At 27.3% G+C, this 8,209-nt stretch overlaps 1 non-coding gene across 1 annotated transcript; it reads right to left on the bottom strand.

Annotated features, from left to right (window-relative positions):
* Positions 1-2,741: 2,741 nt before the first annotated feature.
* TRNAL-CAG (transfer RNA leucine (anticodon CAG)) lies at positions 2,742-2,824 on the bottom strand. Its single transcript has one exon. It is a non-coding gene; the product is annotated as a tRNA-Leu (tRNA).
* Between the last annotated feature and the right edge of the window lie 5,385 nt (positions 2,825-8,209).

The raw sequence follows: 8,209 nt of genomic DNA, 5'->3' as shown, positions 1-8,209 counted from the left end.
GGACATTCCAATAAGTTTATACGACAGATTAAACTAAATTAAAAAAAAAAATTAAAGATAAAAAAATTAGCACTTAATAGTAAATGGTTTATTTTTTAAAATATTTCGGAAGTGATGCAGGCGAACTCTATATCTTGAGTTCAAGATTATTATTATTAACAAAAATGTTTAATATATATTAGTTAATGGAGGTGAACTTATGTTACGCTCATGTTGAATTATTAAATTCAATATTTAAAGCAATGATATGTCATATAAAAATAACTAATGCCATTAAACTGTTACTTATAAGTCTTATATACGATGAAGTCATTAAATGAATAAATGGAACTAGTTGTGGGTTTTGCAGTGTTCATTCATCAAACAACTTACGTTTCGAAAACACTGCAAGTTTGCTTTGGGCAATACAGTTGCTTATTTAGAATTACCTACATAACTGCTGGTCAAAAAGTAAGGTAGAATTTTAGTCATCATTTAATATAAGGGCCCGATGAATAAAAAAATAAAATAAAAAATATAATTATAATAAAATAAAGGAAACGCTTCTTCTATAAGTTCTAAAACTCACATTAAGTTATTAATCATAAGTTATTTAATCAAGTATCAAATTAGGCTTTTTCTTGTTTTAATTCCATAACTTCTAAATGTTTCATCCTAGCGAAAAAGTTACAGTATAACTTACTATATACAGTATATTGTACCTAATTATTCTTTATTTTCATGGAGGGTACGAAAAAAAAAGAAAAACTACAGTATATAATCAAAAAACGATTTTTTTTTTTTAATTTTGCCAAAAAATTATATTAAGTAAAATATATCAATCCAAAGTTAACAGGAAAACGCATTTCTGGCGGTCTTAAAACAGTTACTAGATGCCACTTAATTTGAAACAGTACTGAATCACGAAATTTTAGGTATTTATGTCGGTTCTTCAACAATAAAACCTAAATAATGGATCCTTGCCAAAAATATGTAATGCAACTAATCAAAGAACATTAAATTTGATGAGTTATTAATGATTTATGAGCTGGATTTCTTGCGTCAGGCTCCTTTGCTGTTTGAATTTAATCAGACATAACTTCTGACCCAGACAAATAAGAAATGCTAAATCTGTTTGTAGCCTATAAATAATTAATGGCTCTATGTTGACAGGTAGATAAATAGATAGTCTTGATGGAATCAATAACAACAAAGGTTGATTGGAGTGATCGTTCTAAAACTAGGTCAGTGGTTGTGTATGCTCTTCTCTCTTATAAATATATTTTGGCCGTCTGCCAAGAGGAACACATTAATATAAAAAATTACCAACTTATTATATAACTAGAAAATATTTTCATAACATACGTCATTCTTATCCTCTTATTATCTATAATATCTTCACATCCATTATAAATTGTTCCTAACAAACCTTAAGGGCTGCAATATGGGCCGGAACGATGAGATTCGATAAATGCTGGTTATTATTAAACATTATTAATTCTTTGTGGAGGTCACAAGGACCATCTAGCTTATAACTTTATTTATTTATTATAGTAAAATTAATATTTTCACCTCTCTACAACTTAAAATAGAGTGCTATTATTGAAATTTTATTTATATAATATTCGTTTCTAGGGAATAACCATATACAAATATAGCCTATCTTCATATAAATATAACATACATAAGATTATTGAATCTATCACTAAATCCGTTACATTTTTTTTCTGTGATATTGAAAATAATAATGATATATATTGCGTACAAATCGGTGATACCAATGTAAAATAACGAGCTAAAAGTAACAATAAAACTATATTTAAAACTTCAAATTATTAAAAACAATAAAAATAGTATAAATAATATTTAATTGCATAAAAACTTTATAGAGTTAACTAAATATAAAATATAAATCATTTCATCAAAATAAGTATCTGTTTCTATCAAATTAATTTCTTATGTGATCCTCAACTGAGGTTTGATAACACATTGTTTTTAAAGTTTTAGCTAATCCAAAAAACTTATAATTATTGGTAACTAATACCTGTAAAAATATGAGAATAGGTCAGAAAACTACCACCTCCAACATGCGAATATTGTCAATCCATTCTCACGATTATACATATTTTTAAAGATCTTACATATATGCTCACTATTTACCAACAATAAGCAGAATAGGACTAACCCCAAATTTATTTGGAGCTCTCACAAATGAGGAAGCTAAATTAACACTAAATTTGTAATGTTTTTTAATTTTATAATGGTATTTAAATTTTTAAAAGTACACCATCTTTCAAAATTATAGCTCATCTTTGATTTAAATATTTTATTTTTTTATTATTATTATTTTTATTTATTTTATTTTTGTTGGAATCATGCCTATGTGTGCGTGAATGAATGTATGTGGGTGTCGCTTTATTATTACAATCCATAGGCATTGATGACCATAAGGTTTTATCCCTTTAAACAAAAACAAACAAACCTGAGAAAAAATCCATCCTTTGAATTGTTCTACTATTTTTGTTAAAGCTGTAGGTGTCAGTTAGTTTTTCATAAATTAGACAAAAAGTAGATCACATATCATGAATTAGATAGACAACATTCACAATCTAAGGGATAACTATTCAAGTAATAATTAGAAAAGTAAAAAAAAAACAAAAACATTTTCATAAAATTCATTTTCTACGATAACGGCTCAATTTTTTTTCTTTAAATTAAGAGTTTTAGTAATATATTTTACAGAAGGTATTATAAAAAATTCTTGTCAGAAGTGGGATTCGAACCCACGCCCACAGAGTGGACTGCGACCTGAACGCAGCGCCTTAGACCGCTCGGCCATCCTGACTATATGGGATTATCAAATAAATATTTAAACCAGCCCTATAAATATCATTAATAATTAAAGAGTATTGTTTCATATATCGAGATCTTTTAATTAATTATTCAATTGATAAAAATCAAACAAAAAAGTTAAAATAAATCATATTAAAAAAAAATTGTTTGCCAGTCAAATTAAAATTTCTTGAAAAGTATTCATGTAATTTTAATTACAAATGAACAATCTATTTACGTATATTTTCAGCGAAACTAAAAATAAATACGCTGTCTGATAGGACATTTAAAATGGAATTAAGAGAAATTATACGCCTGTATGTTACATTGTTATTTCAATTCCAAGATAGTGTGTCCCTTGGCAATTTTCTTTTCAGACACCTCTAAAGATCTTGGGAAATAATTTTGTGAGTTACACTACAAATCTATAAAAATTGAGAATTGCGTTATTAATGTATATCATTAATTATTAACCTTTGTAGCATAATAAACAGCAAGGAATGTTTAACGAAGGGTTGCTACAAATGTCGTTATTGATTGTATTGAAACTGGAATTATTCGATAGTCAAAACTTCAACAATTAAACCTATTTAAAAATCATCAGGTAAAAAAAGTCCATATGAGATCTATGATTACTCAAAAACATGTTTTCCCCTTTTTTTATCAATTATAACTTTTTTTTTTCATCTATCTACTTTCAACTAAAGCTGGACATCTTTAATTATTTTTAAGAATTATTACTCTATTTTTTTTTTTTTTTTTTACAATTTAAAAAATAATTTTTATAAAGTAAATTTATATGGATTTTAAAATAGTGTTTAATTAAAAATCCACTATAATTTTTTCGTGACTTCGTTTAATTATTTTTAAAATAATTATTAAAATAATATCCGTATGTTTTAGGATAATCCCTATGTTATGAGTAAATCCACAATATGTTTTTTTTAAATTCAAGAACAATTTTCCATTTTAATAATACAGCCATTAATTGTAAATGTATTGTTAATTGTACATTTGAGCACTCATACATTTTTTAACTGCAATTTTACCCAGTTTCATATTTTTTTAAAAATTAAAATAACTTCATAATTACAATTCAGTCTCTTGTAAACTTGGCGATTTGTATCTTCAAAACCTATAATTCATAGCAAAATGTTCAAACTTGGCAATACCTTATAAATAAGAAAGGATGTATGAATAGAAGATAATAATAAAAAAAAATTGAGTTACAGTAATTAAATTGTTATATTAGAATTACGAAAAGTGTCTAACGACAAAATGTCAATCCTATTCGATTTGATATATTTTAACACTGCAATTGAGCCCTTAAGGAGCAATTTAAGTTCAATATTTCCTGAGTAATAATATCGTAAATAAGAAAAAACACACTAGAAAATCAGTAGTTTGTTAATTTATTTGGGAAAACCGCTAGACGTATAGATGTATATCAGAACTCAAACGAAACATAGTTTAATGTACTATAAAGTAGTTTATGACGTTTATCTAGGTTGGCATAGTAGTTTGCATGATATTTGCATATGAATTTGAATTTTGCGTATGCCATTTTGTCCGAACAACTAGTTATCAATTTATTTTAGCAAATATCATGAAAAATTCTACTCTTAGTATAAAAGTACTACTCTAAGTCAAAACTGATGAGTCTGCCAAGTATAGGTAGGGGGAATAAAAAATGGCGGCTGTTTCAAAACCTCAAAAAAACAAATTTTTCATTCGGAGCTCTTTGAAAACCAACAACAACACTAGAAAATCTAAGAGCACATTATTTAAAGAAGAGTAAATTTGCTAATCTATTAGACCTAAAAGAGCTATTTACGTCCAATAGTTCTCGAGATATAGCTTTTTAAAAAGCAACATTTCATAAAAATGCACTGAAATATTAGTTAGTGAATCTATTTTGAGAAATCTATATCACAATAATCTTTCGGCGTATAAATGTCTATTAGCATTCAAATTAAAGTTAAATAATTGTACTATAAACTAGTTTAAAATCTTTATCTTCGTAGGAATAGTAGTTTTCATTATATTTGCTAAAATAAATAGATTTATAGTTGTTCAGACAATAAGTTTGATTTATGAAAAACTTTATTTCAGAAACCATAAGAGGTATCAGACTGCCAGAACGCAAATAAATACTAGTTAAATTTACTATAAATTTTATCTTTGTAGAAGTAGTAGTTTTTATGATATTTGATAAAATAAACTCAAAATGTTAAATTCTAGTTGTTCGTATAAAATGTTGGGTTTTTGAAAAAATATATCTCTATGCCCATCCATACATGCCTGCCAACACTCAAAATAAAGGAAATTTAACTTACTATGAAGTAGTATATTACACTTATCTTCGTACAGGTAGTAATGTTTATGATATTCACATATGAATATAAATTTGGCAAATGAAAATTTGTCCGAACAACTATAAATCAATTTGTTTTAGCAAATTTCATGAAATACTACTACTCCTACGAAGATAAATATCATAAACTCCTTTATAGCTCATTAAATTACTTTCAATTTGATTGCTAATAGACATCTGTACGTCAAATGGTTTTTGAGATATAAGTTTTTAAAAATAAATTCACTTTTTATGAAATGTTGCTTTTTAAAAAGCTACATCTCGAAAACTATTTAACGTAAATAACTCTATTAGAACTCATATTTTAGCAAATTTACTCTTCTTTAAATGACGTTCTCTTAGGTTTTCTTGTGTTGTTCCTACATTTTAAGATATAGAGCTCCAAATGATAAATTATTTTTTTATCGCTTTGAAACAGCCACCATTTTTTATTCCCCCTACCTATACTTGGCAGACTCATCAATTTTTACTATTAATTATACATAGCTATCATTAAAGTAATCAAAATTTGTGGTCAGATAACTGCCTTTTTTCTTCTCTTGGGCTCTTGTACTAACATGTTTGTATCATGTCACTGTCACCTACAGCAAATTTACTTGTATATATTTTTAGTAGTTTATGACACTTATCTTTTTAGGGGTAGTAATGTTTATGACATTCACATATGAATATAAATTTGGCAAATGAAAATTTGTCCCAACTACTATAAATCAATTTATTTTAGCAAATGTCATGAAAACTACTACTCCTACGAAAATAAACATCATGAACTACTTTATAGATCATTAAACTAGCTTTAATTTGAGTGGTAACAGACACCTGCTTGTCAAATAGTTTTTCAAAATAAATTCCCTAACTACTGATCTTTCAGTACGTTCCATGCAATATTTTTATGAAATGTATTGTTGTAATATTAACTGTTATAGCTGTATGTCATGTTAACGTAATTATGTAATATTAACCGTGGCTGAAAAGTGTCAACGTGTAAACGGGCTATAAACTAACACCTCTTAATGTACTGTCAACTATCACGACCAACTTAGGACAGTAACGGCCAATATCATTCGGTTTAAACCATGGTATCAGTTAGGGCTCATGATGATACAGCAATGGTTATAAACTATCTCTGTGCAATGTAGTGTGTATCTTGTTTATCTCTATTGTTCCAGTTTTCATTTAATATGATTCTAATTTTTTTATTTTTAGGTTAAAAAAAATGTTGGATTCACTTATATAGTATATGTTATGTACATAAATTAATAAAACATAATTTATTTCAACACCACAGTTTTTATTGAGGAACGGAGTCGAGAAAAATGAAATAAAAATCAGCATCAATATAAAAATTATGACTTGCGACAGACTGGAAAAAAAGAGCAAGACAAAGACCTCGAAAATTGGAATACAACTCTTCAAGGCTCCCAAGATTAAGTAAAAAAATCATTTATTTTCAGAAATAAATCACAATTTTCGATGTTTTATCATTTATACTGACATCTTACAAATCCAACTGTTACATTCAGACGTCCTTTGAATTTTTATTAAGGTTAATATTTGCGAATATAATGAGAACAAAGATTTTATAAATCGGAAAAAAAAATTACATAATTTAAAATGGTGGATCATTAGAATGAAAATTTCTATTACTGTATTAACAGTAATAGAAATTTTCAAAATATTATATTTTATATTTTCTTAAAACAGGTTGCTTGATTGCTGAATTGAACTGATACTTTGAATTCACTAACCCACTTAAACAAAAAAATATATAATTTATTCATACATACATTGATTCGACAACTCAAATCTCTTAATGTTTAACTGCTGACGTTCGTTCAGCTCTTGTGTGACCCAGGAATTGAGTTTAAGCCTTTCTGATTATATATATATACAATTGATTTAGCCTAATAAATATACATACGAAAACATATTAAACAATCTTGTATTGCAAGATGGCATTTCAAGGGAGGTTACAGGGTCCGCTGACCATTCCGGCTGGTGGTCTGTAATTATGTATACAGAATGTTTATATATTGGAACGGTTATTCGACTTTTTCCGAGATCTGACTTAATTATAAAGTTATGATTATCTGACTGGTTTATGAGGGTCTTCTTCCACAGCTTCCTTAAACTTTTCAGCCTTGATTGATGTTTGAGGCCGTTTAAGGGGTCTTATCAAGGATTTTCTACAGTTATAACTCCTGAAAAAAAAATTAAAAACTAACGACGAATACTTTTGTCATCATACCTCCCTTTAACAAAAGCTTGATGTTGCAGCGGAATAGACTAGTACGAAAAAATAATCACCCATAATCGCGTGTTTCCGTGGTCCGGTATGGATAAACCTAATACCTCTATCTCTACTTGGTTGGTTAAAATGATTTTAAAAAATAGTTCCTACTACACTTTTTTTTTCTAAAACTTATTTTAATTAGTTGATTCGTTCGATAAAGTTATAAATTAAAAACTCTAGGTGTTTCTTTCAGTTTGTCACTTAAACGGTGGATTATGCTTAAGGAGTACCATAATATATTAAGTTTGTTTAATGGTATGGTCTTATACAACCAGTTATGGCTCAGCTGTATATGGCTCAAGAAACAACCGGAGTAAAAGGTTTAAAACCACACTATTTGATCGAATTATTATCTTATGATACTTATTTGATGCATAATATTATGTTCAACGATTCACTGTTTTGGATTAATTTATGAAAATACAAAATAAATTTAAAATCGTTAATATGTTAATTTTTCAGAGAAAAGAAGATGGTTAGTAACCGTTTTAGAACCGCTAGAAATCCTTTTACACGTTAAGTGTGATAGGAACTAATTCTAAAGATCATCTGCCGATGTATGTTTTACAGACTTGATTTTATGCACCGAGCACCTTCAAACGAGATTATCTCATGTAGTATTTATTGTCTCAAGAGATAAAATGAACAAAACATTTTTTTTTGTAGATTATTTGATTATCTTTATTTTTTGGTAAGATTGTGTTTATCAGTAGAACATTAGAAAAAATTTA

The sequence above is a fragment of the Halyomorpha halys genome, unplaced genomic scaffold (genome assembly GCF_000696795.3).
Source record: "Halyomorpha halys isolate HHAL.00 unplaced genomic scaffold, Hhal_1.1 Scaffold725.1, whole genome shotgun sequence".
NCBI classification, from domain to species: domain Eukaryota; kingdom Metazoa; phylum Arthropoda; class Insecta; order Hemiptera; family Pentatomidae; genus Halyomorpha; species Halyomorpha halys.
Note: the sequence above shows the minus strand (reverse complement) of the source record. Positions and strands in the feature narration are given on the sequence as shown.